The following is a 26,728-nucleotide window of genomic DNA, read 5'->3' on the forward strand; positions in this document are numbered from 1 at the left end:
AGGGTGGTGGGGTCACCTTGCAAAGGAGGGGTGGGATCACACTTTATGGCAATGGGGAAGCGTGTATTGGCACGCTCACACCTATTCAACTGAGTGGGCCTTAGACAGTTCTGCGCCCGTACTGTATGTCGGTGGTGACACAGGCCATCCACAATAGGTGATCTTCACAGTGTCAGGTTAGGACAGCTTCCGAGTGATTCCAGGACAGGAGGTTGGTAAATTATGCACTGTAAGAAAAGGTCACTGCTTATTGTGCAACTGTAAGTGCCCCCTGGTATTCAGTGTTAGCTTATAGTAACCCATCCCCTCCTCCAGTGTCGGTATTTCACATATGGGATTGTCATACCCTTTCAGCCTTATTGGTTGTAATGCCTTGTGGTGAAACAGTGTGGAGGGCTCACGGAGCTGTGGGTTTAGGTCACCGCCAGTCCTAGAGTCCACTGTGCGTGGGGGCATTGTGGTGGGGAAGCCGGGGGTAAACTTCCTTTACTGACTCCAATGTAGTCTTTAGAGTGAGATAACTTTATGCCTTGTCCGGCCGTTCCTCCTCTCTGTGGAGAGGTGGTTGTGGCTGGACTCAGCCGGTGTAGTTGGCCATGCGAGATTATGTAGAGGGCCCAATTCAGATGCCGGGCAGTTCAGAGGGGGGGAGAAATGTCACCCTCTGTTCCTGCGAGGTGGGCGCGCGGGACCCCTGGCAATGTCTCCACATTCCGTGTGAGTGCAGAAATGTCTGGAGGGACCGCCTAGTGTGGGCTTCGCCTAGGGCTGCGGGGGCAGGACTCCCATTGATCCTTGCAGGGCTATGCGGAGTAAAGATCTTTAGACTCCGATGCACGTCATGCCGCAGTGTTCCGGATGACAGGTATGGGAGGCACCAACCTCGGGTGGGTTTATGGGGATGTGGGGGGGCGCTTCCTGCCTCTGTATCGGTCACACCGGAGGAGCAAGTTACTCCGTGGTGACATCTCCGGGTCCGTTGAGGTGGTAGAGAGGGGCCAGGGGCCCAGTGCACCTTTCAAAGTTGTGATTCCAAGCACAGATTGTCACAATGTGTGCGTGGGAACCCCTCTGCTTTCTGCGGTCCTCACATGCGTGGTGTTACTCGCTGCATACTCCGGCCTCGGGACACTTTCACGTTTGGTGTCTGGGATCTCGTCAGTTTGAAGAGGGTTTCCGCATCAAATATGAACCAATTTTTATTGGGTTTTCACTCCGGTGGTGGGGACACCTTCCTGTGTTCTGGACTCTTATTTTTGGGTGGGGGGGGGTCTACAAGCAGGGGCTCAGGTCGCTTATAGGACCACAATGGACGGAACTCACACGGCAGCGGTGCTCATCCATGCGCCCCATGGTGGCCAGTATATGTTTCCAGTTTAACTTATTAATCGCATGATCACTTAAAAATTTTTTAATCAAAGATAGTTTACTGATTATTTGGAAGACCGGCGCAGGGAACAATATATAGTCGTTCCATGATGCCTTACCACCAACTGACAAAGTATACTGTTCTGACAGTTTATCATCCCAATTTGTAAACAGCTGGTATAAACAATTTGCCCCAATAAATATAGACCATAGGTCCTTCACCAGAGTACAGTCATCCATATAGTGAATTATTGTGAATCCTTACACATTGCATGATAACACGGTCTGGTCAAAGCCACCATCAGTATTTCTATTGAATCTTTGGTAATTAAGTTCTCCCATTATTAGGAACAAGGCCTCGGGGTGATTCCCCCGCCAATCATCAAGTATTTTGTCGAGAGCTTCTATAATTTCCACAGTACCTTTATTGGTCAGGGGATTATAGACATTAATAACCAATACACTTTGATAATGAGCCGCTCCGGCTGGTTGTACAATCACTGTTAATATATAAGGGGACTTTTCACCAGCATTATATTCAGTAATTTTCAGACTATTTTTAACCCCTAACATCAATCCCCCAAACAGACAGCCTTTTGCACCTTGCATGACTTTCTTTTGTATTATGATATCCATCGATTTCTAGATCCCTCATTAACCATGTTTCTTGGAGGGCAAATATATCCACCTCCATTAAATACCTGAACCTATCCAACCTAGACAAAAACAAATGGTGGCCCCTCGTCTGTAGCAGTAACATATTTCCTGGGTCTAATATCTTTTAGCTTAATTTCCAGATGTTTTATACTTTCTCCCACAATGCATTTGACCAACCTATCCAAATCAGGCATAGCATCCTCCTTAGGATTCCGATCCACTTTGTTACTTCCTTTGGTCTCATCTCTGGGAGCTTTGGTAATGTTCTTTTGGCCCTCATAGCCCAATTCCCTAAGCTCCTGTGCATAGATCAAGATTAATTCCGCAATAATGAGTGAGACCAGATGCAGTATCACCCAATTCGCATCTTGCGCATGCCTTGGTAATTCCACTAAAGCTATGTCTCTATTTGTTATTGCCTTTAAATCCGAAATTTGATGCCATAATTCAAGTGCATTGTGCCTGTTTAGGAATGGGTTACAAGAGGAGGCAAATGTATCCATTATTTTAATAGACAATGCATTCATTTCAATACAATTTAAAACGTCTGTCAACAAAATATCTTTTTTATTGGGATTTCCTATAGCTTGCTGCTCATACATTTCATCATTTCCTACATCCCAATCTTCAAATTGTAAGCCATCATCATGCTCAATACTCATCCTTGAGCTTGCTACCACATACTCCACCCTATCCTCTTCATCAGTGGTCGTAATTTATTTCCCCCCATTGTTTGACTTTTTCTGGACCCATCTGTCCAGTTGGTTTTGGCAAGAATCTTTTTTATTGATTCGTTTTTTAGCTTTTTGTTTATTTCCAGTGAAATGGCAGTTCTTTGGCATTTCTACACACCTTACACTCTCAGATGAACCAGCTGACGACATAGCTTGTTTCGATTTACATTTTGTATCGGACACAATAGTCTTTTGATTTTTCTCATGTTTACCTTTTCTTTTTCCTTTATGTGGACGATCTTTCTGAGGCACATTCAGATCAATCACCCTCATCTGATATAGAAGTGTTTGCACGGGCGGTAACGGTGGCGTTTATAGAGTGCTTTCACAAGGTTACTGAGGCCGGAGGACTGCTGGCTTGAGCACCCGGGTCACAGTGGGGATTTTGAGGCCGGAGGACCGCTGGCTAAGGCACGGCCAGAGTAAATCGGTGGGGTTCTGCACTGAAGCTGCCTCATCGGGGTCTTTGCTGCGATCGAGGAAATTCAGTCAAGCCAAGAACTGAGTGCTGCCAGCCCCGCTCCAACTCGCGTAAGTCTGCAGCAGCCCCTGCAGCAGTTTGAAGAGAGCGTGGGCCCCATCCACAGCTGATCTGACGTCGAGGCGAGTCACGTGACACCTGCCTGTTGCAGGCCACGCCCCCAGGAAGTGTCTTCATAAACATTTCCCAGCCGCCTTTGCGGCGTTAAGCCTGACGAGGAGACAAGGGTGACAGAAATCTGCTGTTTTCGGCTGTTTACTGCTGGTTGCCTGGTAAGTGATTAATCACCAAGTTCTATAACATTTTTTGCCAGTCGAGTCCTGCAATTTCGAGCTGTCGCGTAAAAATATTCCTACTCACAAAAGTATAATGGACCCTAGCAAACCTCATACGCGTGGTATCAGGTATTAATATCCCCAACAAAAATATTGCCGTAAATATGGCCGTTTGGTTCGCCATAGGCGATATTTTTATTGGGGGTATTATGTGGGAGCGGGAGTTGCGGGGGTGTCCCCCGCACATTAAAAAATTATGCGGGGTGTCCCCCGCAGGGTCCATTGTGCATTTTGCTGCAAAAATATGGCAATATTTTTGTATCGCTATATTTTTGCGGCGAAATTATCACATGGAACCTTACACGCTTGCAATAGAAACTCGAACAAACATTAGCTAACGTTACAAAAATCACAAATCTTCCAGATCAACCTTCAACCATGTTGCAAGATCCACCTACTTCGCCAAAAAAATAACTACTTTGACTGCTTTACTGCACATGATTCCAAAAATCCTAAATGAGCCCAACTCGACTGTGACATCACCACCAGACTCAAAACTTTCAACTCACCCGGTACTAAAGCAGAGCAAATTAGGACTAATGCAGACACCGAAACCTGAAAAAATATACTCCCACCTAAATGGGTTCACGCCTCAAGTCTCACAGCTGGCTAAAACTACATTCACTCCCTAAAGATTCCGGAAATCTGTTGACCAGTGGAAACGACATGCCGAATGCTTCAGAACAGTGAGAATCTCCACACATATTAGCCCAGACCAAGAATCAAACCCTTCTAAACAGTATTAAAATTCAGACTGCTGGTCCAGTGCAGTTTTCTGCTCCCCCAAAACATGAATCTAATCTACCAGCACAACCTGAACTACAAGTTAGAAACTCTCATTCAAGTGTTCATACTAACATTCCTGTTACCCCACTCTTCAACAACGAGCACGGACAGCTAAACAACAATGGCTGTCAATGTATTACCACTCAGACTCTCCACAAGGCAATACAAATAAACAATTAGAAAGGCGAGTTGCTCGGCTTTCTTTAGACATAACTGAAATAGATGCCATTATGGATTCTCAAGAACGAAGAAAAGAAATTTTCAGAGATCTTCATAATAAGAAGCAGGAAGTCCTTATTAAGACATCAACGCCTCTTCATAACATGAAGCATGAAGCCCCAACCAGGACATTGACAAAAATTGCTAACAAAAAAGAAAATCTCGTCTTAAAACGTTCCCCCAAATCTGACCAATACCTCAAGCCTCCAATAGTCGATGAGAACCATCTAGAGCAGCAATCCATACTTCAAGCAAAAAAAGATGAACCCATGACTAATAGTCCAGGAGCACCTGAAAGAATTCCAACTACTATGCTTGATCTCCAGAACACGATATTAGCAGTCTTATCAATAGCAATGGTACCCTTTCTTAAAATACAAGAAGCAATTGTGTATACTACAAAGGACCAAGCAACATTACTCGCTATGATCATGACGAAAGAAACTAAACTAGAAGACTTCATAGGTACCATACAAGAACGATTAAACCATGAAGCAGAAGCCACTAGAACATGGCAAAACCGCCTTGCAGAAATTGCAAAAATTGACCGGGTAGACAAAAAAAATTTGACAGACACATTGGCAACAATTACAAAGAAACTCATGGACGATAAAGCCAAGAAAATCTACAGTTCAACCGATAATGCCTGCTTTAGTGGAACAATCGGTGCAAACAGACATGGCAAAAAATACCAAATTACCCAAAATGAAACCGTAACGCCACAGACAAAACTCCTGACCTTTCCATTACCACCAAGTATTACCAACATTGAACCCACAACATGCACCCCTTTTGATAGCTTTGATCTAAGCAAATGGGGCCATCTGGGTAATGATTTGATTCCAAAGAAAATAAATGCAAAGAAACGACAGTCGGGTTCTAGAGCCTTTTTGAGGAAACTTCAAATTAACCCACAAGATGAACCTCGATCTGCCCTATCAACAATCAAAAGAAACCATATTAAATCCAAAAGTGATGTTTCAAACCGTCCTAATGCATCTGTTGAAATTCGATCATCAGAAGACGAACCCCTAGATGCAATATTAGCTATTATAAATTACGATTCAGCAACACAAGAGCGAAAAAAAACCTGCTGAAAATTCCACAGGAATTGCGGCTCATACAATGGGATCAAGTGATACAATACCTGATCCCCAGGACGACCTATTGATAGTCCTGGATGAATACTATGAGACCCTATCGGATTCAGTACACTCAATCTCAATCAACCCTTCTTCCAACATTTCTCTTGTATACTCACCTGTTTCAAATGATGAAGCCTGGTCTTCATCTGAAATTGATCATTGTTCAAAGTTTGAAGAAACACCTGTGGCCTAAGATAAACCATTGCCGATTAGACCAACATTTGTTAACCCTCAAATGGCATCCAGCATATTTAGAATGTCATTGACCACGAACAGTCTCAACCCTGCTGAAACTTTAATCATCAACAGAGTGAACATCTTACGATTGGTCAATGCCATTCCACACTTGTCTCAAATTACCTCAAGAGACATTGATGTCTTACACTTTCCTAACAAGAACAGAATGGAAATAGTCCACATTGATTTCTACAAACAAGAAACAATGCAGCACGTTATGTCCTCAAACGTCCAGTTAGCCAAATGGGGCTTTGTAATAGAAGCAATCCTTGTAACTAGATCCATGGCTCTCCAAAAATATCACCACACACAAAACTTCCGACCATGGAATACAGAATAAACTTGATTCTAAGAAATCCATTAAAAGACTTTCATTGAATAATGAGTCCAGGCCTAGAATAAACCTATCAACAAAGACTCAATCAAACTTACATCTGACCAAGTGGATGAATGATCTGCTCGGTGATAAGCAAACCAACTCTCAATATAAAAGAAACATGACAAAAGGTGATCTTCGGAGCCCACGAATTAAGACCTACTTATAACAACCATTCACTAAGGAGTCTACTCCTACTAGTATCACGTTATGTTCATGGAATACAAGAGGCTTTAATCACCTCTTCAAAGAAGGTTCATTAAACCAAAAAGACATGACCATCATATGTCTCCAGGAAACCTGGCTCTCTAACTAAGTAGTCTGCGAAGGCTTTTCTACCTTCGTGAATCCATCGATTAACTCCCAACAAGGTAGACCGACCTCCGGAATTATTATCTTGAACAAACTAGACACAAACTGGTCCGTTGTAGCCAAGAAAAACATCCACTTGTGGGCTCAATACATTATTATCTGCATAACAGAAGAGTCTACTCGAACTTCTATTAAAACTCACCTAACAATTTTTAACATCTATTGGAATCCAACAGGAATGAACGACAACAAATTCCTCTATTCAATATGCGATGAATTAGATGCAATTGACGGAAATTATAAACAGAGTTCATCATTGCTGGAGATCTCAATATACATCTATACAGCACTGAAGGCATTAAACTGGAATTTCTCAAACTGTCTCAAAGAGCCAAAAAATGGATAAAGGAAATAGATATCCGAAATTTAACCTTGACGGAACATCCTCCAAATGAACAAGGCTTACCACCTCCAACCTGGACATGCGAAAAATCTGCCTTTATCATTGACTATATCTTCATTTCGGAAGGTATACGGAAATCATTAATAGCAACTGCCAATTATCCACAAGCAAACAGTGATCACCATCAAATCTTAATTACATGAAATATAACACAGCCCAAGGCACCACGTTTATTACTTCCAGACCTTGAAATAAACAACGGCCTCAACAAACTCTGCATAAAACATTCTCAAATGGCTGATCTGCTAACAAAGTTTGATGCCTATTGTCTTGCAGACTATACTAAACTCAATTATGAGTGGATCCTACAGAATTACAAGCAACCTTTGAAACCCTGCTTGAATCATAATATCAAACATAAGCATCAATTCAACAGTGACATCAAACTGATGAAAACATCTTTCTATAAAAGAATACGATTACTAAAAAAACTAAAAACTGCCATATCTGCAATCGAGATAAAAAGAGGAAAACAAAAATAGTCAAACTCAATAAAAGCGATCAAATCTTTATTAAACCAAGCGGACGCAGAGGCTATTCTATCAGCCTTAAAACAGAAAAACACGAGGCAACTATGGTCAATCCTCAATGAAAATTCTAAAGGATCAACTATGATCCAAGAAGTGGAAGCACAAGCCTGGACCAATCACTTTGCTAAGTTGTGTAGCAAAAAACCGGATACTTTGGTAGCACCAAAAGATCATAAAAAACACTCATTGGATTTACAATGGGAAAAAAAGGATCTAATAAAAAACCATCAGCTCCTTGAATCCATCTGAAGCGCCAGGGCTAGATGGCCTCTCTAATGTCAACCTCAAATCGGCACCTGAGGAATGGGCCACTTTTCTTTCCCAATTACTCATCTTAATTGAAAAAACCCACTCAATTCTGCAAAGCTGGACATTGGCTATCCCAAACTACAAAATGTTAGGGACAGAAAAAAACGGAAAATTACCGACCCATAGCCTTGCTATATCCGCTGGGAAATTTGTTTGCAGGGTATTTACTGCAAAAACTCACCAACAGGGCAGAGGCAAATGGAAAACATGAAAAAAGACAAACTGGATTCATATGTAAAATAGGAACAAACGCCAACTTATTGCTATTGAGTATGATAAAATTTGAAGCCACACATAAGAAACAACAAGTTTATGCTGTCTTCATCGACTTAAAAATGGCATTTGATTCTGTAAATAGACGAAAGCTGTGGAATAAATTAACATGTTGGGGCTGCCCGCAATCCATTCTAAATCCAATTAAACAACTATATTCCAATACTTCCATCCAAGTTAGACTAAGGATGGTGTAATAACTAAACCAATTACTACCTGAAATGGTTTGAAGCAAGGGTGCCCTTTCGCTGCTTGCTTCTATAATCTATATACATTTGATTTTGCCAAAGCAATTCAGGATCCACTTTCAAACCCACCTAAGATCAACAATGAACCAGTACCAACTCTAATCTATGCTGATGACATCATAGTCATGGATAAAACAGTGTTTGGCTTACAGAAAACCGTCAATAAAGTGGCAATCTTTATGAAAGGAAATGAACTGACCATCACTACCAATAAAACAAAACTCATGATGCTATCAAATCAAAAACCTAAGACCTGGTCAACCCGAAAATTAACCAAGATATCGAAGTAATAACTACAATAAATACTTAGGCGCCATGATAAATTAAACAGAACAAGAATGGAAAGACCACATTGAAAGGAAAGCAACATCTCTAGCCCACCAAGGTCGTTTATTTCACCGCAAATTTGGGACTTACTCTATACAATCCACAATTACATTATATAAACGGAAAGTAGTCCCAATCTTGACTTATGCAGGGGAAACATTAATTAACCAACAAACAATGAAATGGCATCTTTACGTGGCCATTTTTTGGAGAAAAACTCTGGCTCTACCCAAATGTTTTCCGATGCCGAGAATTCAATTTGAATTGGCTCTTCAATCACTAGAATCATTGATTGCCTGGAAACAAATGGATCTCTTTAGAAAAATCATTAGTCAAGACCGAATTCCATCCTTAGAAATCTTAAAAGAAAAAAAAAAGCTTTACATGTAACAGCTCTGCACCACTGGTCTAGTGAAATAAGGAAACGAATGAAAGAGGAAGAAATTACTGAAGACATGCTAATACACAGACCTCAACATGCAAAACAAAAAATCCAGAGAAACGATTGGATAAAAACAACTTCTGAGCAAAGATGCTACAAATGATTCCTGAATTGTGCAATCGAAACAAGGGCTCTCCATGAACTTCCATCCTACCTAGCATGCTTCTCAGATCGCCTTATTTGCGACCTCTTTTTACGACTCCGATTTAACATCCTGCTGACTCACGAATATCTGAGCATGATAAAACATCCAAATATAACGTCTGCTGATTTTCGATTCTGTAAGATCGCGAATGCCAAAGAGACCCTTTTCCATGTAATCATGTTATGGCCTGCCCTGATGGATAAAAGAAACCTGTGTAAAGATTTTTTCCGAGTCTCCATGAAACAAATGACTACTCAAGAGCGATGGGATCATCTTCTAAAAGGCCATGACAAACATTTGATCATAACAGTAATTAAATTCTGGACTGCAATTCACAAGGACATTAATTTGCATGAGTTGGAAACATAAGCATGAATTTTTTCCTATTGTTTATTTTTACCAAAGAAATGCTATGATGAAAAGTTTGTTTTATCAAACATATCATTTTAAATACAAAAAAGTTTTCCATGCTTTTGCCTATCTCTATCTCTTCTTCATCGTCATGCAAAGTAAGTATCGAGTCATCCTAGTTTACCACCCCTCCTCCACTCACCGCAACATCAGATTTATTCACTTCCTCATCATCTTCCCTAGCCCTAGAATTTAACTTTCCATTAGTAGTGGTGCATATAACATCCACCAGCATCGCTAGGTCCTATTTAATTACTTTTTGCTCATTGTACATTGTGCTGCACAAGGTAAAGAGGGCTTTGATTATTTTAACATGTTCTGGTTCATAAGGACTATCTTCCTCACCAGACTCGGAATTTGTGGAAGAATCCTTCCTGGCCAGCGATGAAACATATGCCCTATTTGCTATTGCAGTGAGGTTGTTTTTTCCATATTCGTCAGGGGGACAATGTCTTCATTTAAGCCCACAACTTCTCCCACAATACCATCACATGACCCCTCCGTAGTGTTTTCCCTGAGATTTAGCACCATGTTTAACAAGGAGTTATTATCAATAGTGTTCGATTCCACATTTCCCTCCATCTCAGAGGCATCTATATCTTCCATGACTGGGGGCTTTATCGCAATGCTTTGTTTACTAATGTGTTTCAGGAAGGTTGAAATTCTTTCCTGACCCGTCTTTGGGTTGCCACTCTCCTCCCAAACTGTGTTGATGATCTCAGCTCTCTTGTTTTTAATTGGGCACTCAACTTGTTGTTTTTGTTTTTTTTCCTTGTAGCACTTTTTTTCATGTTTCTTGTTGCTATCACTGATCTACCTATAAGTGCACTTTTGGCCCCGCTTCTTATGTTATATTTTTTATTTTTTTTTGTGTTTTAATTTGTAAAGCGCACTAGCAGCCCAGAGGCATCAAGGCACTATTGCAAGTAAGTGTCTTAGTTACAGGATGATTCTTTGCTCAGGGTTACAATGAGCGTTGACCCAACAGTGTAGGGGTAGAATAGTTACATACAGGTTACATGTTTACATTTAGTGTGATTACTGGTAACAAAATCAACATTCCTTCAAAGTTACAATGCGTGGTGAGTGGAAGCAAACAGTGTAGGCATTGTTAAATGAATAGTATAGTTTTTATGGCTTTCCTGAAGGCAATGTTGGAGTCTATAGATCTGAGATGGGTAGGTAGGGAGTTCCAATGGATAGTTGCCATAACCGTGAAAGTGGAGCCTCCTGCGCAAGTTCTTAGGGTCTTGGGAATGGTGATGCGGTTGGTGTAAGCTGTACTAGTGGGCCTGCCTGTGACTGGTTTGGTGATTCTGTGTGATCAGTACTGGGGGCGGTGTCATGGATGCACGTATGTGTGAGGGCAAGAGTTTTAAAGTTGATACGCTCTTTGATAAGAAGCCAATGCACTTGTTTTCTGGAAGCAGATGTGTTCCCTCTTCGAAATGTCAGTGGCAGCTCAGAGGGCGTTATTGTGGACAGTCTGTAATGTACAAATGTTTTTTGAGGAGGTGCCTACTAGGAGGGCATTACAATAATCGAGTTGAGACCCAATGATTGCTCTCACTATAGTGAGGCAGTTCTCCTCAGAGAGGAAGGGTCTTCCTGCATTGATGTCATGGCCACGGCCCCAGAAGACAAAAACCACACCATCTAGTGATGGGGGAAATGGGTCACTTGACTCACTTATGTCCCTTTGGGACCCATAAAGACAGGGGACCAGGCTGGACTCAGCCCTGGCGATGCCAGGCTCATATAGATATGTGAACAGGAACACTTTATTTCAATACAGGAGTGCTTTTATTTTACAAGAACTTTCCAGGAGCTGAAGGCCTTTATTCCAGAAAACATCCTCATGTGCTGACTCATTGGGTGTGGCAGGCAGGCTGAACCTGGTGGGCGTGGTTTCAGAAGCTCAGCTATATAAGCTGCTCCATCCTTTAGGCCGGTGCTTCACGTTACTGTGCACTCGCATGCAACGTGACGCTCACCGCCGCCTGGACCAGTTTACTTACCTTTGAAACCAGGCGTTCTCCTACATACTCACCTCCAGGAAACCGGTGCTTCATCGCTTCATCTGTAGATTCATCTCCTGACATCCAGTGAACGCTGCAGCACCGCACTCCGCATCCACAAACTCAGACCCTGTGAAGAAGGAGGACGACAAGGTTAGAACATCTGTCCCCAGGGCCGTGCCGCATTTGAACCCCGCGTGCCCCCTAGTTAACAATTTACCAGCCTCTGTACCACTGCAGCTTCGTTCCTCATTCCCTCCGGCTGCCGCCTCGAGCTCCGCAGCTTCTGCCGGGCCGGCAACATCACCTGCAAGGGAAGAAATCAAAAGAGCAAACATCAAAAGTGGAAAGGATAGCAATACAAGACAACAAACTTTACAATACAACAAAAACAGATGAGGAAAGACAAAGGCAAACAGGAACACTTACCTGAAGTATAGTGGCTTAGTCGCAGCAGGACTGGACTACCATGTGGTTTGGTTTGGTTTGTTTATTTATAAAGCGCATCCGAACCCTCAGGTAGCTGGGCGCATAATCATGTGTACACAGCAGAGTTACATATCGTTACACGAACATCATAAATACAACAGACAAGAGCGTACATTAGTCCGGGCTCTGAATGTTTACATACAGGAGTAGAATATACCGAGAAAAGAATGTACAGAAGGCAAGTTACAGTGGCTGGTGCGGACCGGGTTACAGGTTGGCCCTGAATATGCTATGGATAGAGTAAACATTACTATAGGTCGAGCGCGGCGGCTAGCCAGTCATGTCGGTGAAATTCTGGATGTTTAGGCTAGTAGCCATGATTTTACCATGGCTCTGAATGGCCAGAATGCGGTTTCCGATCTAATTGTAGTGGGGAGGGTGTTCCAACATTGTGCTGCAAGCACTGGAAAACTGGAGCCTCCTGCTGTTTTTAGGTTATACTTAGGGATCTTTTGTTGGTGCAGGTAAGGTGTTCTGGTGGGTCTAAAGGGGCAGTGTCTAGAGAATTTGTCATAAAGATAGCGTGGGGCAATGCATGATAGGCACTTGTGGGTGAAGACCAGTGTTCTTAGCTTGATTCTATCACGGATCGGGAGCCAGTGGACTTCTTTTCTAACCGTGGATATGTGTGCCTTGCGCGGGAGGTTGAGTGCACATCTTAATTCATTATTTTGCAGGATCTGGAGTTTGTTCAAGTTTTTAGAGGTCGTGCCTAGGTAGAGTGTGTTGCAATAGTCTAATTTAGACAATATCAGCGCTCTAGATAGGGTGAGGCAGCTGGAGGTGGAGAGGAAAGGCCTACAGGCATTGATCAATTTATTGGTGTATGAGGTAGCTGAAATGGTCCAGTTTATTTGTTTCTTTAGTGATAAGGTAGAGTCGAGGTATACACCTAATGTTTTAACCTCTTTGGAGACTTTTATGATGTTGCCATCAATGGTAAAGGATTGGTACCTTTGGTCCAATTTGTTGAGGCGAGCCTGGGAGCCTACGATAAGCAATTCTGTCTTATCGTCGTTGAGGCAAAGACTGTGTGTGGCCATCCAGGCTTGGATTTCTAAATAGATATCATTAAACTTTGCAACATCTTCTTCATAGTTACCAGTGAGTGTGATGAGGACCTGGGTGTCGTCTGCATAATTGGTGTAGCTGACACCCAGATCGTCAAGACGGTCAAATAGGAGCTTCGTGAAAATGTTGTAAAGAGTGGGAGAAATGCAAGAGCCTTGCGGCACTCCACATGTGATTGGGATAGGGTCCGCAGCTGCAGTGGGGGCGAAGACTCTAGTCGACCTGTCCGACAGAAATGACTTGATCCACTTAGTGGCATTCTGCGAGAATGTAGCAGCTGAGGAGAGGTGTTGAGTGAGGATCTGGTGGTCGACCAGATCAAAGGCAGCAGAGAGATCCAACAGGAGCAAGATGGCTAGTTTGCCTTTGTCTTTGGCGTCATCCATTTGGATTTTTAGATCCAAGAGGGCAGTTTCAGTCCCATGCCTTGGTCTGAAGCCGGATTGTCGCAGGCCTAGGAGGTTGTTGTCTGCCAGATGCTGTTGTATTTGGAGATAGGCTACCATGTCCAAGATTTTGAGAAGGAATGGGACTGTGGTGATGGGCCTGTAATTTGTGGGGATATTGGGATCTAGGTTGGGTTTTTTGAGCAGGGGTAGGACCCATGCTTCTTTAAGGTTGTTGGGGACCACTGAGTTTTTGAAAGAGGAGTTGATCAGAGAGGTGATGAGAGGGGCTAGCTCATTAGCACCATCTTTTTTTTTTGTCAAAATCTTTTTTATTGAAACATCAGTTCACATTGTAATCTTTAACAGTATAAACAATGGCAAGGATATGTGAATGCAGTTCAACATTACATCATTATTCTCCTGCCTAGAACTCAACGAATAGCGCTGAGACCAATTAATTTAACAGTGGGTTGACATTTCATTTTGATCATTATTATTCATTTGTGACATCATTGTTACTCTCGGTGATGTATTGCTGCAATTGTATTTAAAAGAAGAAAAGAAGGGAAGGGAAGGGAAGAGAGAATAATAAAAAAATAAAGAATTAAAAAAAATCAATAAAAAAAAAATCTTTTCCACCTGCTCCCCCCGTGGTCCGGATGTTGTTCTTAGTACCAGATATTCTCATGTTCTGGTGCTAGATCAGCCATGACCCTTGTTTGTAGTGAGATTCTCAGAGCTGGAGGAGGCATTTGATCAGTCTTGGTTGGAAGAACATATGTTCGTTATCTTCCACATGGTCTAGGAATGGGCCCCAGATTTGTCGGAATTTGTCAGTTCGATTCAGTAATGTGGCTGTTAGTTTCTCCATTCCCAAGATTTCCCAGACCTTGACCCACCATTGTGCAATACAGGGGCCCTCCGCCTCTTTCCAAAAGCGCACGCGCGTAAGGCGGGCTGCCATCAGTAGTTGAGTAATGAGCTGCGCTCTAGGGCCGGACTGCGGGTATGACCCGTCCTCAGGGGAATCTCCCAAGACCATCACCATTGGATCCAAAGAGAGGAGGGATCCGCAGATGTCTTTAATTTTGGAGCGAATCTCCAGCCAGAAAGATTGAATGGTCGGACAGTGCCACCACATGTGACCCAGGTCTCCTTTTGCCCCACACCCGTGCCAACAAGTCTCAGGGTATTCAACATTCATAGCATGCAGTCTCTGCGGAGTGAAGTACCATCTGTAGCATATTTTGAGTGCGCATTCCCTCACTGCCGTGCATCTGGAGGACTTGTGTGCTCTGGCCCAGATTCTCTGCCACGACTCAGGAGAGATCTCTTTCCCCAGCTCTTTCCCCCACAATACCATGTACGGCAGTTCCTCTTCCTCTGGGGCTATTTCTGTAAGACGATAGCATGTAGCTACATTATGGGCACGTTGACCTTTGATCGCAGTTAGTTCAAGGCCTATGGGGGGTCTGCTGGCGGCTTTCCTAACTAGTGGGTTGGTGATCCAGTGCCTAAGTTGAATGTATTTCAACCTTTCAGATTCTGGGAGGTTAAATTTCTCCTTGCATTGAATAAATGTTAAGGGGACACCGTCCGCGTATGTCTCATGCAGCCTCAAGATTTTATTTCCCAACCATTTATGATAGGATCTAGGTTGAAGCCCCGGGGTAAAGATAGGGTTCTGTGTGATCGGAGTCATAGGGCCCAGATTCGGGGTCAGTCCTCTTAGGGTGAGTTGTCTGTCCCAGCATCTGAGTGAGGCGCACGTGGTTGGGAGGAGTGGAAATTGTGAAGCTCGCTCTTCCCGTGGCAGGAAAGGGAGATGAGATGGGGGGGTCGCAGTGAGTGTCTGTTCTATATCTCGCCATTTAGGGGGGTCCTCTTGGAGCGCCCATATCAGGATAGGGGCTATCTGAGATGCACGATAGTATCTTACCGTAGACGGGAGCACTAGTCCGCCAAGCTGTCTACTTCTGATGAGGATCTTGCGCTGGATTCTAGGTGTTTTACCCTGCCAGATAAATTGGCATATAGCTTTCTGAAGGTCTTGTAGGTCTCGCTCTGGGATATAGACTGGGAGTGCCTGAAATACATAGAGAAGGCGGGGTAATAGGGTCATTTTAACAGCTGACATTCGCCCCAGCCAGGAAATTTCCTGGGGGCCCCATTTTAGTAGTGATTCCTTAGCTTCTTTAAATAGTGGGGGAATATTGGCCTTCACCAGCCCAGAGTAACTTGCAGTCAAGTACACTCCCAAGTATGTTATTTTGGAGGTCTCCCAGCTGAGGGAGAATTTGTTCTGTAAGGCGTTTAACACCTCGGGGGTTTCGGACAGGTTCAGCCCCTTTGATTTGGCCACGTTTATTGAGAAGCTCAAATTTATCCAGCAGAGCCATGAGCGGAGGGACTGAGGTCTGGGCCTCTCGCAGAAAGCAGAGCACATCGTCTGCGTATAAGGCCACTTTGTGAGTCTGATCTTTTAGTTTGAACCCTTAGATTTCGGAGTGTAGGCGGATATGTTGGGCTAGTGGTTCCATTGCAAGCGCAAACACCAGCGGCGATAGGGGACAGCCCTGCCTGGTCCCTCTACCAAGAGGTATCTACGGCGTCCAATGGGCGTTGACTCGAACCTGGGTGGTAGGGATCTGGAAGTTGGCTAGTATCAGCTTGCAGAAATACGGGCTAAACCCAAACCCCTTCAGGACCGAGTGTAGGTAATTCCATGACATGCTGTCAAAGGCGCGATGGGCATCTAATGACAGTAGGGAGAGAGGAGCTGGAATAAAGGGGGCGAGGGCTAGCAGATCAATTGCTCTTCTGATATTGTCATGGGCCGATCTACCCTGGATGAAACCTGTCTGGTCTCGATCTATTAACTTAGGTAATACTTCCCCCAGACGACGCGCTATGATTTTGCTGAAGATCTTACCATCGGTATTAAGCAAAGCTATGGGCCGATAAGAGGCGCAATCAGCTGGGTCTTTTCCAGGTTTTAGTATTAGGGTGGTAAATGATTCAGCCATGGATGCGGTGACTGATCCCAATTCCCACAGGGTATTGAATAAAGTGGTTAAATGCGGTGTGAGCTCTTTCACAAAGGTTTTATAGAATTTGTTTGTGAACCCATCTGGGCCCGGGGCCTTCCCATTGGGGAGGGATTTGATGACTGCTTCTTCCCCCGTTATTGGAGCTTCTAGGGTATCCTTCAGAGATCGGGGTATTTGTGGGAGCTCCGCTTTGTCTATGAACTCCTTAATGAGGACCGGGTTGCCTATGTGCGGGGTAGCGAGTTCCATGAAATAGTCTTTTATAATGTGACATTTACCCTCCTCTAGAAATGTGCCTCTACCTGTCTTGTCTCTTAAGAAGTCTATTCTATTTTGTTTAGTCTGCTTCCCTATTTTGGCTGCTAATAGTCTATTTGCTTTGTTCCCTTTTGTGTAAAAGAATTGTTTAGTGCGCATCATGCCATAGGCCGCCCTCCCCACGTGGTGTGCCTCCAGCGCTTTCTTGTCCACCCTCAAGTCCCTTAATGTGCGCCGAGTGGGTTTCCTCCTATGCAGCCCTTCCAGTCTGAGGACTTCCTCCTCTAATTGCTCTCGCAACAATTTCCTGGATCTCCCCCGTTGCGCAGCCTGATCTATTAGGTGGCCCCTGAATACCGCCTTCCCTGCATCCCAGACAGTCCCCAAGCTCACGTCTCCCGTGCTATTCTCGCTATAGTATAGCTCTATAGTTTCCTTGATGTGGGCCTGAATTATTGGGTCATCTAATAGGAAGTCATTTAGCCTCCAGGGAGGTTTCATGGGAGGGGTGACTCGAGGGGGTGAGATAGATAATAGGACCGGGGAGTGATCTGCTAGTGCCTCTGGAAGGATCTCTGCTTCTAACACATTTGAGATCAATGAGTCGGCTATCATGAGCATATCGAGTCTTGAGAACCCGCCATGTACTGGTGAGAAGTATGTGTAATTTCTTTCATCTTGGTGAAGATATCACCATACCTCGATCTGGGAATGTTCTCTCAGTACAGAGGTGAGGGCCTTGAAGTTGTTACCATCGTTTACTGTGGGGGGTAGTGTTTTGTCAGCCATGGGGTTGATTACTGCATTAAAATCCCCTCCTATGATTACCTCCCCTTCAGCATGGTCAAATAGGGCTTTGGACAACTTCGTGAAGAACTGACTTTGATTAGAGTTCGGGCCATAGATGGAAACTAGAGTGACCTTGGGGCCATCTAGTGTAGCGTTAACCAGTAGGAACCTCCCCTCTTCATCCCGAAACTGTTTTGAAAGAGATCCCTTTGCGCACCAAGATGGCAACCCCCCGCTTTTTCAGGCCGCTCGATGCAAAAAATCTAATGGGATAATTTCTATCTTTCAGGCGGAATTCGTCCGCTGGGCACAGGTGTGTCTCTTGAAGAAACAGGAAGGAGGCGCCTAAAGACTTCAATCTATGGCGAAGTGCTTTTCACTTCAGGGGGGAATTCAGGCCCTGCACGTTAAGTGAGATAAATTTATAGCTAGGGGTTGCCATGACTCAGTTGCTCAGGTTCCATGGATAATTTGAAACTTCCGGCCATCACCGGACGAATGCATTTCCTTGAGAGGAGCACAGAGGACCAACCGGGATGAGGGGCATGGTGAGTCAGAATATAAACCTTCTCTGGTAGCAACAGGTGGGAGCAAAACATAAGAAACTCAATAAAAAACTTATAAAAAGGATCTATGGCAGCAAATACGTTAGTCATTTCCATCAAGAACTGCGATGATCGGAGTCCCCAAGGTACGTTGACCTGAGTAATATCTTTGTCGGGCGCCATCCAGTCTGGCGCCCAAGTCAGTTGCAAATAGGGAATTTCAGAACCCAAACTACGTTTAAACTTAAGGTTCAGGGGTAGCAGGTAGCTACCGTGGTTAAACTGGGGTTTAACATGGGAGAGTTGATCGTTATTTGCAGGTAACAAACTGCCTGAGGGCCTCCAATGAGACCTGATAGGGAGGGGTGAAACAAGGGGAGAGTAACATACCAGTGCGTGGGGGAGAACATTGTTGGGAGTAATGCTCCACACTCTCACAGCGTGGCTCCCGCATTATGTCCCGGTGGTGGATCGGTGGTGTCCTCGCTGGGGACCTTCATCAGATGAGGGTATAAAGTTGCTCTCCCACCTTCAGTCTGTACAGATCTCTGCCCAACTCTTCCCCTCCGAGGACACCGGTGAAGGAGCCCCACCAGGGGTTTTCGATGTCTTCCTAAATTCTGAGTCATCATTAGAGGCTGTCGCCTTTTCCGGTCTACGGCAGGATCTCCCCCTCCTAGGCTTTGGTGCAGGGCGAGAGGTGGACTCATCGCCCTGCGGGGGCCGTGGGTTGTGGTCCGCCCCGTCAGAAGACTCTTCCATCAAGCTTTTTGCTTCTTCCTCGGAGGATATTATGTGGTGTTGGTTGTTGAGTTCAAATATAAGTTTGCAAGGAAACCGCCAACGATACCGGATCCTCTGATCTCTCAGCCAGGCTGTCACTCTGTGCAGGCGCCATCTGCAAGCTAAGGTGTATGGGGCCAGGTCCTGGAATAAGTGTATCTCGGTGCTCTGAAATCGGATTGAGTCTGCGTTCCTGGCTGCCGCCATGATATCTTCTTTCTGGCGGTAGAAGTGCACTCCGGTAAGTACATCTGGAGGCAAGTTCTTCTTCAACTGGGCCGAGGAATATACAAGGTGCGTTCGGTCCAATTTTAGCTCCTCGTTTGGTGGCAGCTCTAAGAGGGCTCTGAAGAATGTCTCGACGTATTCTGCTAGGTCCCGGTCGGGGATTTTCCGGGGGACTCCACGCAGGCGTATGTTGTTTCGTCTCGACCTGTTTTCCAGATCAGCTTGCTTTGCCCAGATGTCCTCCAGATGTTTCTCGATGACCTTTTCTCTTCCTGCCAGGGCATCATTGTCATGGGATTGCACACAGGTGACATTCTTTTGGTCATTGACCCTGGCCTCCAGCCCTCCAAGGTGGGAGGTGAGATCTGCAAGCGACTGGGCCAAAGAGTCTTTGGAGGTTTTGATCTCCTTCTTGATTTCCTGGGTGATATCCTGCTTAAAGGACTTAAACATATTCTCCAGATCCTCCCTGGACACAGTCATATTGGTATTCGGCTCCTGGGTTAGAGCAGGGATGGTGGGTTGAGCTCTTGGTTGGAGCGTCAAGTAGGCTTGGATACTACGTGTTTTCTTCTTAGGCCCAGGTTTGGGCATCCCCAGAGGTGGTATAGTAGCCACTTGCTTGGCTTCGTGTGGTGGTCCCAGGCCCCTGAGAAAAGGAGTATGTAAGCACGCTCAGCCGGTGCTCTGTTAATGAGTTTTGAGTTGTTGTGTCCAAGCCCAGATATATTTCCGGCGGACTGTACCAAGGGTTCACTCTTAATAATAGCACTTTCCCCAGCTCCTCGGTTTCTTTTAGGACAGCACTAGGCCCCCTGGTGTATTTATTCGTAGACCCTCTATTTTCGTACCTGTTTTGAGTTGCTGCCCGTGTCCGTTGTCTTGCCGTCAGGGACCTGATTGGGCTCACAGAATTATGGTGTCTTGATCCCTGGGAGGGGGGGTGAACCGTCGGGCCGGTGGGCCAAGGAGAATACCTCTCCCCAGAGCCTTCAGGATTAGTCCTCTTATCGCAGGCGCCTTGATCGCAGCCCTAACTCCAGAGGGGCCAGCGCTGGAATGGTCCGAGGCGAGCGGCAGATTGCAGCGGCCCGCGTGGGCTGCACAGGCGGAGGCCCTCCGATGATCCATCCGCCCCTCACCGCACCACCCCGAGCTGCGCTCCCAGGGGGGGGCAGGGTGGGCGAATGCCACGTCCTTGGTGGGGCTAGAAGTCGGGGGACCCATCCGCAGAGAGGTCCCGCGAAAGCGCGGTCGAGCCTCCCCCCCCCCCCCCGGGTACCCCGAGCGCGGCCCGCAGGGGGCTGACCGGGCCCTCGCCGCGGCGCTGCAGAGGGCCGGAGACCCAGCAAAGGGAGCCCGTCCGCTCCAATCCTCGGGGGAGCGCAGCCGGGGAGCCAGGCGCGGCACGGCTCCTTGGACGGTACCTCTCTCAGGCGCCGCCATCCTCCAGCTGAGTTGGGTAGTCCCGAGCGGGGCCCGCTCGGGGATTCGGGATCGCTGCCGTGTCAAGGAGGCTGTGAGCCCTCCAAACGGACTCTCCCCGCCGGAGTTCCACCACTTCGGATATTTTCAGGGTCCGCTCACCTCGAACCTCGCTCCCCCGCAGGGCTCAGCGCCGTCCGTGCATCCGGCCCACTCCCGGTGTTCTAGGTTTATTGTTGCAGTGGGAGCCCTCCATCTGGACTGGGACTCCGACGTGGCCCGGGCGCGAGAGACTCCCCAGAAAGATTGCTAGAAAAGGTGCGCTCCGCCATTTTGGGTTTCCCGTTGCCGGGATCCACGGCTCCGAAAGTGCATTAATCATGAGTCTTCTCCCTTAAAAACTCGACAGCAGGCTCCTCAGCATGTCATTCCAGTTCGAGTTTAGTTTGGGACCGAAATTCTTTCTCTGGGCGGCTTCAACCGGCTGACTTGGGCATTTCAGACCGGAGTTCAGAGGAGACACGTCCGCATGGTGTGCCACCTGGCCACGCCCCCCTCATTAGCACCATCTTTGATGACAGCAGCTGGGCAAATGTCACCTTTGCAGTTGGAAGGTTTGAGGCTGGCGATTATCTTGATTACTTCCTCTTCCGTGACTGGAGAGAAGTGGAAAGATGGGCAGATAGGGGTAGTGTGGCTAATTTTGCTGCTGGTATTCTGCTTGGAGGCAAGGCTAGCTTTCTTTGCTTCTATCTTGGTTTATAGGAGGGAAATTTTGTTAGCAAGGGCGAGCTGGATATTGTTACACCAGGCCTTGTCTTTGATGCAGTCCTCTGTAGGGGGCAGTGGTGATTCAAGTTCTCTTAGTATAGAGAAGAGTTCTTTGGTGCCAGATTTGGCATTTTGTATTCTCAGGTTATAGGTCTCTTTCTTAGCATTTAAGATGGCGGATTTGTAGGTGGAGGCAGCTGAAGCAAATTTGTCTTTAGTGGAGAGAGAAGGGGCTTTTCTCCAGCTAGTTTCTGCAGTTCTTTTAATATTACGGAGAGCTTTTAGTTCTGCTGAGAACCATTTGTTGGAGTGGGCAATAGGTTTGGCTTTTCGTTGTTTGAGAGAAGCTATCTGGTTGAGGGCTAGTTCTAAAGTATTGTTATATAAATCTACTATGGCTGCAGAATTGTTTTTTTGTGTGGGTAGATTAGCTTTACTGATGGGCGCGAGAAGAGGTTTGAGGTTCTCTATAGTGATGTTGCGGTTATTTCTGGAGATTATTTGATGTAACTTTGTGGGTTGTGTGGTAGATGGTAAGGATCTAGGTAAAGAGAAGGTAATAAGATGATGGTCGGTCCAAGCACAGGGAGTGATGTCAGCCAGTGAGAGGTTGCAATTGGCATCTGCAAGCCAATCCAAGGATCTTCCTTTTGTATGTGTAGGTTGATTAATGTGTTGGGTGAAACCTAGATGAGTAATCGTGTCATTAAGGGAGGTGGCTTGGTTGTCATTGGGGTCATTGAGTCCCAAGTTGAAATCTCCCAGCATGATGATTGATGATTTCGGTTTCAAATTGGTAGTGAGTAAGAGAGAGATATCCTCTTCAAAGGTGGAGCGGGTCCTGGGGGTCTGTATATAAGGAGCAGGATGGTTTGTGTGTCAGATAATGGGAGTTTGACGGATAAAAGTTCGGCTGTAGGTAGGGGGTGTACTAGTTACTTCTCTAATGTTTAGGGTGGATTTCGCAATAATTGCTATTCCTCCTCCTATTCCATTTTTCCTATCAGCTCGGATGATGTTATAATTGTCTGGAGTGGCTAGAGCTATTGAGGGACCGGCTACTGGGTGGAGCCATGTCTCCGTGATGGCGATGAAGTCTAGGTGGTTGGTGGAAATAATGTCGGCGACATCAGTAGCGTGGGCAACCAGTGAGCGAGCGTTGATGAGGGCTCCCTTGATAGAGGTCTGCGGAGGGTTAGTTTTCGAGTGTGGTGGTGAGTAAGGTGTAGTGAGGTTGTGACTAGGTGGAAGTTCAGTAAGTGAGGTATGCTGCTTTGGGTTCTTAGTCTGATTGGTGAGCATTCTGGTGAGCTTTGTAACAGGATTGGTACGATAGCTTAGTCTCTCATTTCTAGTCATGGTCGGTGGGGCTGCGTTCAGGCAAATAGTAGTGGGTGCAATAAGGCGAGAACCTAGTCTAGTATTTCTAAGGTGTGTGGCACAGGGTATGCAAGGTGAAGGTGGGCGGGTGGATCTGTTTATCCATTCTATTGGAGATAGTAAGTCTGGGTAAAGTGGTGTGGTTGTGTGGGCACGGAGCAACGGGAGGAGGGTAGCCATAGTTAAAGTGGTGCCTCTAAGTGTGGCCATTGTAGGTGGCTTGGCTCTGATGATGGTGGCAGTGAAGTTAATAGACTTATTTTGGTTAATAGGTTATTAGCAAGAGTGTAGTAGTAACTACTGGTAGGGCGCAACACAAATCAAGTACGGACTATTAGTGACCATAGGGCAGAACACAAATCAAATGAGGTCTATTAGCGATCATAGGGCACAACACAAATCAAATGGGGTCTATTACCGACCATAGGGCACAACACAAATCAAATGAGGTCTATTAGCGACCATAGGGTACAACACAAATCAAATGAGGTCTATAAGCGGCCATAGGGTACAACACAAATCAAATGAGGTCTATAAGCGGCCATAGGGTACAACACAAATCAAATGAGGTCTATAAGCGACCATAGGGCACAACACAAATCAAATGGGGTCTATTAGCGACCATAGGGCACAACACAAATCAAATGAGGTCTATTAGCGACCATAGGGCACAACACAAATCAAATGAGGTCTATGAGCGACCATAGGGTACAACACAAATCAAATGAGGTCTATAAGCGACCATAGGGTACAACACAAATCAAATGAGGTCTATAAGCGACTATAGGGTACAACACAAATAAAATGAGGTCTATAAGCGGGCATAGGGCACAACACAAATCAAATGAGGTCTATAAGCGACCATAGGGCATAACACAAATCAGATGGGGTCTATTAGCGACCATAGGGCACAACACAAATCAAATGAGGTCTATTAGCGATCAGAGGGCACAACACAAATCAAATGGGGTCTATTACCGACCATAGGGCACAACACAAATCAAATGAGGTCTATTAGCGACCATAGGGTACAACACAAATCAAATGAGGTCTATAAGCGGCCATAGGGTACAACACAAATCAAATGAGGTCTATAAGCGACCATAGGGCACAACACAAATCAAATGGGGTCTATTAGCGACCATAGGGCACAACACAAATCAAATGAGGTCTATTAGCGACCATAGGGCACAACACAAATCAAATGAGGTCTATGAGCGACCATAGGGTACAACACAAATCAAATGAGGTCTATAAGCGACCATAGGGTACAACACAAATCAAATGAGGTCTATAAGCGACCATAGGGTACAACACAAATCAAATGAGGTCTATAAGCGACTATAGGGTACAACACAAATAAAATGAGGTCTATAAGCGGGCATAGGGCACAACACAAATCAAATGAGGTCTATAAGCGACCATAGGGCATAACACAAATCAGATGGGGTCTATTAGCGACCATAGGGCACAACACAAATCAAATGAGGTCTATAAGCGACCATAGGGTACAACACAAATCAAATGAGGTCTATAAGCGACCATAGGGCACAACACAAATCAAATGGGGTCTATTAGTGAAGTGTGCAAGGGACCAGAGAAGTGAAGTGAAGTGAAGTGATGTGCAAGGGACCAGAGAAGGAACTCAGTCCAGATCATACAAGCGCCCTTGTGAGACGCAGCAGGATGGATTGCTCGCCAAAACTAATCAACAGGTGAGCTTTCCAGGGACAGCGCATCCCATGGGCACCACGGTTTGGGAGAAGGGGTCTGTAAATGGATCAGGCGCACAAGCTGGCATACTCACGCCCCCTATTCTCCACGCAGCAGCAGTCCCAAGCAGCATCACCTATTACCACCAGTCACCACATAAGCGCAGAGGGCTAAGTCGGACCCGAGTGACCACCCCGGGAGGGCTGCAACTGTGCCCCAATGCCTCCGCAGAGGCAAGGTGAGAGTAACAGTTGAAAAGTTTGGAGTGGTAGGCTGCAGCAGACGCAGTGGTGTTGACCTGCCTAACTATTGAACGTTGAAAAAAAATATGTTTTCACATGCATATGGAAGGGAATCAAAAAATGGTTCTCAATCTTTGTAAACATAATATGGTTCTCAATCTTTGTAAACATAATACGAAAGACATTTGGAGACTACTGAGGAATCCCTCAAATTCTTGATAATCTTCTCTTGAATCTGCCATTGATGCTCAGTCATGGTTTTATTTTTTCAAGTTCAAATACACTCTTCCGTTGTCTTTCACTCCATTTGATGTAACTTCTTTACTTCCCCACATTCCTTCTCTTTGTCCATGGACTTGTGACGATATCGTTCGTGCCATCCACAAGCTAAAATTCTCTAAATCCGCTGGCCCAGATGGCTTGCATCATAAAAGATGACCCGCTTTTTTGGGCAAAAACCTTTTTAGTGTTATTTCAAACCATTTTTCATTCCAAAACTATTCCTACATCCTGGCTCACGTCTATTATTATTCCACTTAAAAAAAAAAGGTGCAATAAATGACCCTAATAACTTTCGGCCTATCGCCCTAATAGATGTAGCAGCCAAAATGTTTGCCTTGCTTATCTTAACCGAAGTAGAGATCTTTGTGGCAGCTCATTCTATTCTTTCTAAAGCACAGGTAGGCTTCAGAAGAGGCATGGGAACGCAATTAAATTCAACCATTCTTGCACATCTTATTACCTCGACTCATCCATCTAATGGTCCAATCTTTGACATCACTGGACCTTTCCTCTGCTTTTGATAGCTTCGTGCGTTGTGTGTTATGGAAGAAAATGCTGGATTTTGGTTGTCCCCCTTACTTAGTCGCGCTTATTTTGCTTCTTCACCATAATACTAATTTTAAAGTTTGCATCAACCGCAAGGGCCTGCTGACTGATGCTATTCCAACTGCAATCGGTGTCAAGCAGGGATGCAACCTTGCAGCAGTGCTCTTCAATCTCTACCTTGCCGACATCGATCGCATATGGAATTCTTCAAATATATTTGCGGTTAGACTGGTTGTGCTGCACCTTAGTTGGCTAGCCTTCGCGGACGATATTATCTTGTTTGACCATGCTCAATCGGGATTACAAATTAAGCTTAAATTATTTTCCTCATACTGCACACGAAACAATCTAGCAATCAATCCGACAAAATCAAACAGTCTTATTTTTACTTCCAAGAAAAAGCCCTGTATTTTCAGATGGTCCATTAATTGTAAGGAAATAAATCTTTCTCATAATTTTACCTATTTAGGGTATAATCTATCCAACTGCAATTTTCTCACCAAATGGCAGGCCTCTCTCTCTGTTAAGGTCTTGCCTTTTATGGTGAAAATGATGCTAATTTTCCATAAGTATTGCACGTTTTCTCTTACACCCCTCATTGACTTTTATCTCATGAAGGTGGAGGCGGTGATCCTCTACGGGTTGGATCTTTGTCTTGTCCAAACCGATCTCTATTTGAATAAGCTTCAGGGAAAAATCTGGAAGTCCACTCTTGGTCTTCCCAAATATCTACCCAACTCCATACTTGGACACGAATTGGGTCTTAACTCACTGGCGTCTCGTTTTAACTGGCGGTTGTTATCCAACTACACCAAAATGTTATTTCCACCCTCCAATTCTCTCTATGAAGATCGTTCGAGTAGGTTGTTAAAATCTCATCCTGTTTCAATTGCTCAATTCAGGCATGGATGCATGCTTTACTAGCACTGATTAATATGCATCCTGAAGATC

The sequence above is a fragment of the Ambystoma mexicanum genome, chromosome 5q (genome assembly GCF_040938575.1).
Source record: "Ambystoma mexicanum isolate Mex_15411 chromosome 5q, UKY_AmexF1_1, whole genome shotgun sequence".
Classification (NCBI taxonomy): domain Eukaryota; kingdom Metazoa; phylum Chordata; class Amphibia; order Caudata; family Ambystomatidae; genus Ambystoma; species Ambystoma mexicanum.